Source organism: Triticum urartu, chromosome 7A, assembly GCF_056163025.1.
Source record: "Triticum urartu cultivar PI428250 chromosome 7A, HENAU_Tu73, whole genome shotgun sequence".
Classification (NCBI taxonomy): domain Eukaryota; kingdom Viridiplantae; phylum Streptophyta; class Magnoliopsida; order Poales; family Poaceae; genus Triticum; species Triticum urartu.
Window position 1 is genome coordinate 61,046,041 of NC_141879.1, and position 13,544 is coordinate 61,059,584.

Here is a 13,544-nt window from a genome sequence, read left to right on the forward strand (position 1 = left end):
ATGTGCAAACATTATCAATGATGAAATATACAGCACATAGCACACTATCACGGATGTTATGTAAACAACCCCAACCGAGGCCATTCAGATCTGCCAAACTTAGTAAGGAAGATGGCCACGACACCCGTCGTGATCACTTTCAATCGCGAGGAACTGCACGATCTCAAAATCTAGCTAGATCTATGATTACCTCTGCCACTGGATACCTAGGTTAGCCGCCACATCAAATAATGATACCGGTGGTGCGCAATGCCGACGGCAACCGACGCTACGTGAACCCAGATCACGAGGAGCACCACTACCGGAACAAGATCCACAATCGCATGCGCCGCCGGGTAGCTAGGTTACCCGCCCCGCTAGGTTAACCACTACCACTGGCGGCGGCAGTTCGTTCGATGTTTCCGCGAGCGAGACTAGTGGGGGGACGCGGGATGCGGTACCTGTGCGCGCTCGTTGGGATTCACGACGTTGCCGCGCCCGCTGTCCGACGAGATTGCCGGCAACGTGATAGCCGCCGTTGGAGATCTACTACATGACTTATGGAGCTGCGTCTAGCCCTATATGACTTATGGAGCTTGCGAGATTGATGGAGCTGCGTGAATGATTGGATTCGACAGGTCTTACGTGGACGTGGGGTCGTGTGATGTTTATTTTTCGTACCAGGATACTATACGTATACGGTCTGGGTTATATAGGGCTAGACATGGCTTGAATCTGGGCTATGGCGGGCCAGGAAAAAACAAACTCGCGGGAACAAAAATACCCCTCCGAAATTAGGCTAGGGGGGAGCACCGGAGCAGGCCTCGTCTTATACATTGCCATCTCTGATTCGGTTTGCCTCACGGAGCGGTGTTCTTCTTTCTTGGTGGATAGGTCGTGGTGGTGGTGATTCTTGCCGAAGTGGTGCCCGCCGCCGGGGCCGGCCATTCCTGGCCGGAGGAGTCCCAACTGACGGCATGCATTTCATCTCCCAGCGCCAGTACAATCTCCCCTCCGCGCGGCAGAGTCGGCGACCGGCGGCCGAGTATAGCAGCCTCGGCCAGATTGCTGCACCGAACCCCACCATATCAGGCCTCTGCATGCACCTCCCGCAAGTCGTCGCTGTTGGCTCCCGCCAGTCGTCGGTGATATCTCCTGCGTCGTTGTCCTCGATGGCAAGGAGCGACGTTACAAACTCTGGTCGCCCACCGTCCCATGCCGCGAGGACGGCGTGTTATATCGACAGGTTACAAAGACCGTCGCGGTGCGGTAGGGCAAGCAAGGGGCATCTGCCATCGCGTCGAGAACGACGGCGAGGATTATCTTCATTTTCATATGGTGTTGGCAAACAAGCAAAAGGAGATGAGACCATCGATCAGGCGACACCGATGAAGGCGTTCGCGACCATGTTGGCAACGACAACCCTAAGCTTCATCGAGACGGCGTACGCGTACGAAGCCGATATCACGACCGGGTTCCATGCCGGTGTCCACATGATAGCGGGCCATTCGACGGGCCCTTGGCACGCTTGCGCGGGCCTTCTCGCCTATCGACTGGCGGTTCCACGTGGATGTAGCTGCTGCGAAAGGAGGCGCTGCGAGGGAAGGACCGAAGGAGGTGCTCGACGCACGAGCAACTCCGACGTCGTCGGATTGGCCAAGAAATTTCACGCAGGCGTCAAAGCCTTGATCGTCTGCAGCGGGGAAGTCGACCACCTCACGAACGCCGTCAACGCACTCTCGATTGCCTCGCCAGCCCGAGTGCCGACCTGGACATCTTCTTGAAGGTGCTCCAGCTCGATGTGGCCATGGACGTGGACGGTGCTGTTGTGCCCCCTGGTGCGCGCATTACGTGGACTAGGGCAGCTACTCCGTCGCTCCCGTGCCCGGCGCCAAGAGGAAGCGTGCGGGGAGCTCCCGCGTCGGCCAGGACGGAGACAGCGACGGCGACGCGGACAGCGAGGGCAAGGGTGTGCTGCCGCATGGGGACGCGAACCTCCGGTAGCCCTTCTCGCGGTTCTCAGCGGTAACGTGTCGTGCGCGTCCTTGGACGCGGCCGTCGACCTGCAGTCGGTGGCAGTGTACGAGATCGGCCACCTGCTTGGCCTCTCCCAATGGGCTTTGCCTTGTACATATACGGCGTGAAGGCCGAAAGGAAGATGGAAAAACGGAAGACCTGGAGACCCGACCGCGTTTCCACGCTCAAGGAGCAGATCAGGTTCCGCTCGTAGCAACCTTGGTTCTTTCATTCTTTGCAGCTAGACCATGAATTCCATAAGATATCCAAGGTGTGTGCCAACTGCCGACAAGCCGAGCATGCTGTTCTTACTACCGACTGCTTGCATGTCTTGGATTCTGGTATTTGCTTGCTTTTTGTCTGTTCTTTGCATGTGTGTGTGTGCAGTGGCGGAGCTTGAAAGAAACTTTTGGGCGGGCCAAAGTGTTTTTTTTTCTAATTCTGAATCTTACAAGATGGAGTCAACAGATTTTGAATCATAACCACATACAGAGATCTGAGAGGATGGGGAATTGGAGACGTTGTGCCTCTGTGTACGGTGCGAGCATGAGACGAGAGGGGATGGGCCTGATGTGTGTTGCGTGGGCTGGGCTAGGAACTAGGAACACAAACATAGGTAAAAGAATTTGGTGAAATTTCTAGGGGGGCCATGGCCCTGTTTAGCCCCAACAGAGCTCCACCCCTGTGTGTGTATGGTGTGTGCGTAGGTTTAAGTAGGTAATCAGTAGGTTGGTCGGCCGCGCACAAATTAAGTTATATACAAGTTAAATTATGTTCGTGCGAGGTATGGTTTGGTCAAAGACTGCTGCATGGACGTGGTTGGTTGCATGGGCCATGCACGTGTGGTTGTTTTGTTGTTAGGGTTGCTTGCATGGCCCATGCGTATGGCCATGTAATTGTTAGGGACACCCCTTGTTGTACACGCGTGGCTGGCAGCATGAGCCATGCACGTGGATGTGCTGTTGTTGATCGTGTGTGTTTCATGTTTGGAGATGATAGGCCCTATTGTTTGAGTTGTGTGCATTTGTTGCTGATTACTATTTTTAAAATTTGATGCAATATTTGCAGGGAATTTTGATGTGCCTGCTGAGGAGACCGTTGGTGTGGCCGATATTTTCCCTTCGTCCAATACACCTTCTGCTGAGTGTCTTCATGTTCGATCAGTGGTTTCGCGCCCGCCGGTTGTTCCACTCCAAACTGTGGGGTCTCCTTACCGGCCAATTCCATTAGGTCAGCCCTTCTTTCTTTTGTTTGAAAGTGCTTTAAGCTTTTTGGAAATTAGTTATTAGTTTACCTATTTGTTTTTCTGCTTCTGGTTCTAACTGTTGCCAACGCCGATTGTCGAATCTAAAAATAGCAGTTCTGCTCGATGTACGAGAAGGTTGATACGGTCGTATAGGTCCAGAAGAAAAGAGAGGTTTGTTCTTCTTTTGGGTCCGTTGAGCAGTCTATTTTATTTTCGTTATGCCGAACAATTCGTTCTTATGGATTGATCTATTTTACTTGATGTAGTGTGTGGGGTGGACCTCCCTCTTACGAAGGATCTTGTTATATTCTACTCAGTACGGCCATATGTGTTTATTTCTTTGTTTGTTTTAGACGTCCTCCATGTTTTTGTTTAACTTTCAGTGTTGGTGTTGCAGCTGTTCAGAGGTGCCGTTCATACTACGGCGGTCCGGACCTTACGTGTCAGTGGTGTGGTGCATTATATTGTTTCCGTGAGGGTTCATTCCACCATCATGCGGCTCCGCTCGACTATCTATGCTTCATTCTTCTCAAGATGGGAAAAAAGATCAAATTGATTATTGACAAAAATTACGGTTCGAAACTTAGGTAATTAATTTTTTCTGCTTAACCCAAGAACAAATTGGATCGATTTTTTGATAAATCGAATTCAGTTAAGATAAGGGAAATTCAGATAGCAATTTCTGAGCCGTATGAGGTAGGAAACTCTCAAGTACGGTTCTATGGGAAGGAACTTCCTATTCTGATCGAAGAGAATTAGTGCGCATATGCGATGACTTTTTTGATGTAGTGCCCCTCCGTATGCATCCACAGTGCCCATTTACTGAAGATCGTATCATCAGTTACGCAAGTAGTTGCCCACCTATGGGATGACTGGAGCATTTTGCAAAAGCGCTTTATCAGTTCATTATTGGTCCTAGCCCCACGGGGGGTTACACCAGGATGATATGATTTCAAGCTCCAATGCTCCTTACGCCATATGTTTCTACAGTAGAGCTACTTCATGTCATCGGTTGTGGTATCTTGTGTGTCTTCGCACTGTACGGATTTCCGTTGTAATAGTTTCTTTTCAGTAAACCATGTTTAGTGAGAATAAGGGAATCCTCTCCGGAATATAGTACTTTCTCTTTTCCATCTTAGCAGTACGTCATATGTAAGATACTTATGAATGAAAATTTTCCCCTTCATTTGCCTACTAATATAAATGGTACGCATGCAAAATATTTCTATGCATACAATACGTCTGTTTCAACGGGTGCGGCGTGCCGCCGCACAGGATTCGCTAGTATGATCTAAACAACAGCCTTGTTATATTACCTGATGATATAGGGATAACTGAAACTTAAAGTCCATAAATTAAGAAGTAATAGGTCACAGGTTGCAGAAGAGGACCACGCTTGAATTTCCAAACGTTTATCAAATGATCAAAAAGTCCAGTTTGAGACCCTATCATCTGCAGCAGGGAAGTATAGTAACATCAGGGCAGTATAGTTAGAAGCAAAATGCAACTAAGCAGTCATGATGGAGAGAAGGTAAAACTAATACAAACAGAGTACTACAGAGAACTACCAATATCACTGATAAGTACTGAATCCAACACACAAAAAAGTCAACACTCTTAGCTGGATGCTCCAGATCTCAGGCCCACCTCACCTACCTCCTGCTTAGTTGTGTAGTTGCAGTGCCGACCAAGCAGCATGACACTGCCAGCGCGCGCCGGTGATCAGCATCAGTGTGAACTCGCCATCAACGAAACGATCTTTCCCCTGTTCTATCAGCGGGAGGTATACTTTTCCAACACTGAACATTCGGACTTATCACACAAAATATTTGGACACACATGAGGATTAATTTTTGGACTTCATTGGTGCATGCATACATTTTATTTTTCGTCGAGTAGCTTGGGGAATGAGGTCCCTTTAATCTGAATAAGAAAAATACAAAAGTTGTTTATCACTATCCATTTTTTCACCACTACTACATGGTTCCTGTAGGTTCGGGTTTATTCTGAAATATAGTAGCATCATTATTAGCAACGTTCAGTAGGTCATTGCCTCTATATGAATTGGCCTTTTGGATATGTGATTCCACTCTTTTAAAATTTATTCAGTATAATCCTTGTACAATGTGTGACAAATCTGATAAAATATGTTTAGACCTTGAGAAGCATATTAACAAATAGGTAGCTAGCACAATTGGCAAAACAGAGCATGATGATGACAGAGAAAGAGAGACAGATAGAGAGAGTATTTTTTTCGAAAAGGGGGGACTCCCCGGCCTCTGCATCAGAACGATGCAACCGGCCACATTTATTAAAAAGTAAATGAGGTTCAGCAAGGTCTAAAAGTCTGGAAACAAATAGAACGGCTAGCTCACACAGAGCCTCAATGCCAAAACAAAATGCCCAACACGTCACAACCGGCTGGCAATAGAGAAGATAGGTAAACTAATCGTCTATCCTATTACATGACCGCCATCCAAACCGGTTGAAGATATCCCGCGCTACCATCTCCCACCGGACAGATCCAGTAACCAAACGCTCCCTGGCCTTCGTCGGAGTGAGTAAGGACCACATACGGATCAGCGCAGTAGCCTGGAATAAAACCTGCAAAAAATGAATAGTTGTTGTTTTGTTAAAAGCCAAATCATTTCTGCAGTTCCAAATTGCCCATAATAACGCACATACTTCTACACGAATGTGTCTAGCTGTTTCGGACTCTATCCCAGCAAGCCATGTCCCGAATAACGTATTGACCGAAGTGGGAGGAGTAATGTTAAAGGCAATTTGTACAGAGCGCCACAAAACTCTTGCCAACGGGCAGTCAAAAAAGAGGTGCTTGATAGTCTCATCCCGATCACAGAAACTACACCTAGTAGAACCTATCCAGTTCCGCTTAACCAAATTATCCTTTGTTAAAATTACTTGTTTATGGACAAACCACATAAACACTTTAATCTTCAAAGGAACTTTGACTTTCCAAACATGTTTGGAACTAGGAATAACACTAGAGTTAATGATATCGATATACATCGATTTAACTGTGAACTCTGATCTAGTAAGCTTCCAACACAACTGATCGGGCCGAGGAGCTAACTAAACCTCCATCAGTCTACGCACCAAGTGAAGCCATGCTTCCCATCGATCGCCTACAAGCACCCTCCTAAACTGAATATTGAGTGGAACGGACTGCATAACCGTGGCAACAAGAGCCTCACGACGCTGAACAATACAATATAGGGACGGATACTGGGTCGCCAAAGGCGCATCACCAAGCCACGTATCCTCCCAGAAGCGAGTGTTGTTGCCATTACTGACAATAAACTTAGTTCTGTTAAAGAAGGTAGCTTTTATTCTCATAAGCCCCTTCCAGAACGGCGAATCAGTTAGTCTCAGTGTGACCTGGGACAGGGTCTTGGACTGCAAATATTTACTACGTAAAATCTGCGCCCACGTAGCCTCCGTTTCAACTGACAACTTATACAACCACTTCCTGAGAAGACATATGTTCTTGACTTCAAGATTCTCAATACCAAGGCCCCCCTGGTCCTTTGGTCGACAAATAATATCCCATTTGGCAAGTCGGTATTTTCTCTTAAGTTCATCACTCTGTCAGAAGAATCAGGATCGATAGAAGTCCAGCCTTTTCCTAACCCCAACTGGGACCTCAAAGAAGGATAGGAGAAACATAGGCATACTCGTGAGCACCGAATTAATCAGAATCAATCGGCCTCCATAAGACATGAGTTTTCCTTTCCAGCAACTCAGTTTCTTCTCAAACCGATCCTTGATACACTTCCATTCTCTGTTTGTTAGCTTACGATGGTGAAAGAGAATACCTAGATACGTAAAAGGCAAAGCCCCCAATTCACATCCAAACAATTGGCTATAAGCCTCTTGATCGTCTTTGGCGCTACCAAAGCAGAACAGCTCGCTTTTATGAAAATTAATCTTTAATCCAGTCAATTGTTTAAATAAGCATAACACCAACTTCATATTTCTCACTTTTGCCAAATCGTGCTCCATAAAGATGATTGGATCATCAGCGTATTGCAGGATGGACACACCACCATCAACTAGATGAGGCACCAAGCCACCCACCTGACCGGCCTCCTTCGCCCTCCCTATCAGGATTGCCAACATATCAACCACAATATTGAACAATATTGGAGACATAGGATCACCTTGTCTCAGGCCCTTGTGCGTTTGGAAATAATGACCTATATCGTCATTCACTTTAATTCCAACACTCCCTTTTTGCGTGAATGATTCCACCTGGCGTCGCCAAGCTTCATCAAAGCTCTTCATGCGTAAGGCCTATTGAAGGAACGGCCATTTGACTTTATCATACGCCTTCTCGAAATCCACCTTGAAAATAACTCCGTCAAGTTTTTTCGTGTGGATCTCATGGAGCGTTTTATGAAGGACCTTGAGAAGCATATTAACAAATAGGTGGCCAACACAAACTTCCAAAACATAGAATGCTGTATGAGAGAGAGATGGGGCTGCAACATTGCTTGCACATAAATTTTCTTGTGGACATTCAGCAACTGGATCTTGACTTGAGGTGAGGGATCCATGGTGGTCGTAAACGAACCCGCATTTTCGAGATCTGACAGCAGCTGACTGTTGACTCCCTGTTCGGGCTCCGTAGACGCTCATGCAGCTGGAATAAAAGGCAAAAGTATTGTCATTTGTTACCTTTCTTTCACGAATTACATTGCATCAGAGAATGGTATAGGGCAAGGCAAATCACAAAGTAACCTGGTTAACCTATTGCAATATTAGCTCATTTGTTTTGTTTTCATGGGGCTGATTCTCTATCCACACAACAACCATCTCACCGGTTGTTCCCATAACATCCGACCCAACATTTTCTTTACCGACAACGGATTCAATCCTGTTGATGCAGAAATTTATTCCATCATGAAAATGAGTTTAATTGCAGCACTGAAAGGGTAGTTAAATTCATGTATATCACATCCCATCATAAGTAACTAACCTGACAGCGTGAGTACCATCAAATAAACACAGACCGACCTTACTTTCTGTGGGCCTGTATGCACGAACATAGAGCATTACCATATTATTTGCAATTTACGGATAATTCATAAAAGAATCATCTCATGAGAAACTCTTCTATGGATGGAATTTTGAACAAGCGACGAGAAAATAGAGAAAATGGCATACCTCTACAATTAAGCGACGCACGAAGCTCAAAATTTAGTACCACCTTGATTATGTTTTAAATTTAAATTGAAAGCGTAAAATTATGTGAAGAAGCGCATTGTGACGGTGAACCCGGCAAAGACAATCCGTACTTTATTATTAGGGAAAGATTCATATCCATCGCTTTGTGCGAAAGGGGGGCATCTAACGAAGGGGAGTAACTAACTGGAGGGCAATAGAAGTTTCTTAAAAAAAACTGGAGGGCAATAGAATGGGAGGAGCTGGTCGAGGGGATGGGGCTGATGAGCTGATCGATGGTACTGGAATACGCGGCAGCGAAAGGGGAAGGAGAGGCAACCTTTTTAGTGGACGAGGACATGCAAATGCAGAGAATATGGGAAGTGAGGACACAGAAAATGGCACAAAAGAGAAGAATGTGATGGGCGCTCAAACCCATATTCTTTTTTTTCTGAGAGACTCAAGCACATATTCTTGGAGAGGGAGTGATTACAGAATATGATAGAAACATAAGTTGGCGTTAGAATGGTTTAGCAGCCTCAAAAGAGAAAGAATTTCTAACTGAACATAAAAGCGAGATACAGAAGGAAGGCCCCCTCATATTAGGGAAAAGGGCAGCTGATGGTTCAGTTTCAAACATAAGCCTGGTGGCGGCCAATGAACCGCTTGACCCTAAGGCTAGTCAGGCTGGTTGTACTGGGAGTATCATAAGTAGTATCATGCATGCCAACTATACATTTTGAATGATGTGGCACATAATTAAATGAGGAAAGAGAGGATGTAGTATCATATCATGATACCGTATTATATTAAATGCTCCGCTAGTTTGTGTCGTGCATGACAATTAATAAGGCAATCTAAGATACTAACTTATGATACTCTGCATTATGGAGATAGTATCACACACTAGTATCATATGCATGATACTAGTATATGATACTCCCCATTACAACCAGCCTCATAGTGGGAGTAACTTAGGTAGTAACATAACGCACTTCGAGAAATTTTTGCTTATGTGGCATGTAGTTAATGAGAAGTAGTAACATAATATGTTATTGTAACATAACGCTTCCCAAGACAAGATGAGTCTACAAGCCATTAAATGAAGCCACATATGACACTACTAGTATGTTACTTTACACTATGAAGATAGTAACTTAGACTAGTGTCATATGCATGACACTAGTATAAGTTACTCCTTACTATGACCAACCTAACACTGCTTTGGTTTCGGTGGGAATTACTTCTGTGATTGCTAACCAATTTGAAGTAGCAGATGGAGGCCCCACGGATGGAGGAGGGACACCGCAGAAAAGTGCAAGCAGAAAGAAGTTAAAGGGCAGCGATGGCATGGCAGTGGAGAGCAACACAACAACTGAAGAGGCGGGCTCCCAGGAGGAGGACCGCCTAGCCAAATGAGACTTTTATGTTGGAATTGTGGTGGAGCGGGCAACCCTGCGACAATTCGAAAGCTTCGCGAGCTGATGATGCGTTTTGCCCCTACCATTCTCTGTATCTTTGAAACCCAAATTGAGGGTGCTAGAGTCGAAAAAATTTCAATTTCTTTAATAAGAGCTTTGCAGTTAGTTGCTTAGGTAGAAGCGGTGGTCTTGGTATAATGACTCAACAGAAGTCAAGATTCTTGGTTACTCTCGATATCAGATAGATGTGGAAGTGGATATCACAGCTCATTTTCAAGAGTAACATTTGTGTATGGAGAAGCCCATGTGCAAGAGCGGTATAAAACATCGGATACTCTTAGGGGAATTGCTAGTGTGAGTAACCTTCCATGATTGGCAGTGGGGGATTTCAACGAGGTACTACGCGCTCATGAACATGATGGAATTGGGAACAGGAGCCAGGCCCAAATGGATGGATTCAGGGACACCATGGACACATCTGGCCTGTCGGACATAGGCTACAGAGGAAATCCGTGGACGTTTGAGAAAAAGGTCTCAGAGGGCTCGTTCACCAGAGTTCGCCTGGACCGTGAAGTGGCAAACGGCAGCTTGGTTACTGGCTTATCCTAGTGCACAGCTCGAACATAAGGATACAGCTACCAGCGACCATGCAGCACTATTTGTGAAACTAGCGGACGTGCATGCATGTAGTAAGGGTCCAAAGAGTTTTAAATAAGTATGAGATTGCATGGGAAGCTCATGCACAGAGAATTGATTCGGCGTGGGGACCCAGGAACAAAAGTACTCTGGCGGAATTGAAAGAAGAGAAAAGTTTAAGAAGGTGTTTGGATACTCTTTAGTGATGTGACTAGTAGTAGTCAGACTAAAAGTTTTTAGTCAGGCCCTGTTTGGAAGGAGTACTAGTCAACATTAAATATCTCAGTATTAAATTCTTCTCTCTCCCTTTCATTTATCTCTCTTCTCTCCCTTGTGCAACAGCAACTACCGCGTGGGCCCGCAACAGGATGGGCCCGCCAATTAATTAGAGGGGAGACTTTAGTCACTTTTAGTTGGGGGTGGGGTGACTAGGGACTAAACTAGTACTCCCTCTGTTTTTATTTAGTCCGCATATTAGCTTTGGTCAAAGTCAAGCTTTGTAAACTTTGACTAAGTTTATAAACAAAAATATTAACATATACAATAAAAAATTAATACCACTAGATTCATTATTGAATGTACTTTCACATCATATAGGTTTGTTATGGTAAATGTTTATATATTTTTCTATAAACTTGGTCAAACTTTGCAAAGTTTGACTTCGGTCAAACCTAATATGCAGACTAAATAAAAACGGAGGAAGTAGCAGTCACCCATTAGTCAGGGGTGTTTGGAGGTTTACTGACTAAAAGTGACTACTACTAATCTCTAGTCTCTAGTCACTAGTGATCCAAACACCCTCTAAGACTAGCCACAGTGGGAGTAACTTCAGCAGTAACATCGAGTCCAACTCAGTAAATTTGCTTATATGGCAATGAGTTAATGAAGAGAGAGGTAGTTGTAATAACTTAGCTAGTTACTGTAACATCACATATTCCAATGCAACATGAATCTATAACCTAATAAATGAATCTTTGCATGTTATCACACTTAAGTTACTACCCACTATGAAACTATGAAGGTAGTAATATAGTCTAGAAATATGTGTATGTTACTAGTGTATGTTACTATCCATTGTGGCTAGTCTAAGGAGATTTTGACTGAGGGCAGCCCAACTGTTCCAAAAGTTCCTCTCTCTTCATGAAAATTTTGCAATTCAGAGCAGCCCAACTGTTCCAGAGATGCTTAGCACAGGGCGAGCGGGCGACGCCGTCCCACAACATGTGATATGTGGAGAAAGCTATGATCAGGATCACCGGGAATGAGTTGCTTGGCCATGACGGCGTCCCAAAGATGAACATATTGGACCAGACCTAAGGTGGACAGGCCGCCAGCAATGTCAGTCACCCATCGGTTGTCCATCAAAGCTTCCTGACTGGGAAGCAAGCCGTCATGGATTCACTTTCTGGAGGACAAGAGGTGCGAGGTCCGCATATTTGAGGGAAGGTTTCATGAATTTAAGGGAAAAGTTCATGAAAAATGGAAAACAATTCATGAGTTTGGAAAAAAGTTCATGAATTTAAGGAAAAAAGTTCACATGATTAGAAAATGTTCGTGAATTTGAAAATTTTTGCGAGTTCAAAATTTTCCACAGATTTTTAAAAAGGAAAAACCAAAAAAATTCCATCAAAAAACAGGTCCATAAAAGCGAAAACCCGAATAAAAAAAACACTGACTGGAAGCTTCCAAAAGTTTCCCAAAACTGGCCCTGGAAGCTTCCCAGAGCTTCCCGTTGATGTCAACCCGTCTATTTACTTTTTTTAGGGTCACCCGTCTATTTACTTGGGCCGCCCCGTTCGGTTGCTCGCTCCGTGATCTATCTGTGATTTGGCTTGCCTAAAATAATATGTAAGATACATTTAAATATCATTACTTAACGGGTAACCCTTGCAAATGTTACCCTCACCTTATCAGACATGGACAAGTGGCGCACTGCATGTAGGCCACTTGTCACAACCTAAATGTTTGTTTTTTTCTTCTTATAGTCATTTATTATCTTTTGAACCATGTGTACAAATCTTTTTTTCTCTTGAACCATGAATCCAAATCCCGAACTGTCTTCACCTTTAGATTTCTCATGCCAAGATCTTTGAAATTAGATCACATGTTAATAAGGTTTCGATGAAATTATTTTTCAAGAAAAAACCAAAATTTTAAAAATGAAAAAAAAGAATACCGCAAAAAAACCAGCAAAAGAGAAAACCAAAAGGCCGGTTTACACAAAAAATGAATACCAAAAAAAGGAAGAGAAAAACCGTAGCCCGGAAGCATAGTTGTGGTTTTTCAGCCTTTTTTACGCTCATGTTGTGCTTTTTCTTTTTTTAGGGAGAAGCAACATGTGCTTCTCGCCGAAGCACAAGCCTGCTTCCATGAGAAGAAAATTCGTATTTCTCGTGGAAGCACAGATTCTATGATTCTCGTAGAAGCAAATCTGTTTTTCCACGAGAAGCAAATCTCTGCTTCACATGAAACCATAATTTTTTTCCCCAAGAAGCACGGAGCAAATATGTGCTTCTCCTGGAGGCACAATTTTTCCCTCACAAGCACAAAATTGTGCTTATCGTGAAAGAAAATATTTGTTTCTCATGAAAGCCTAATTTTTTGTCCACACCCAGGGGCGGTCCTGAGATTCTGGAGGCCCGGGGCGAGACTAAAACTCAGGGCCTTTAGTATAGATATCGTAAAATAAATATACGTAGATATGAAGGATTACCAATAACAATAAAATGCATCAAAAATCAGTATGTTATTAATATGGTCGCCGCTATTTTCTTGTTCTTTAAGCTTCTCACTAATATGCCTCCAATGTCCTAATCCTTCATATGCTAAGGAACTTTGGTTTAGGCTAATGCTAGACTTGAAGATCTTAAAGCAGAAGCAAAAAAAAATTTGTTATCATTTCTTTAATAAATTAGCCATTTTTCTATCATGTTCCTCTACATTGCTTAATTTCCTATGATAATGAGCATATGAACAATGCCTTCCTACATGTCTATATGGCATTGAAAACAAATTGTCCTCTCTCATATGACCTTTCTCAACTAAGATGTCTCTTGCTTTAT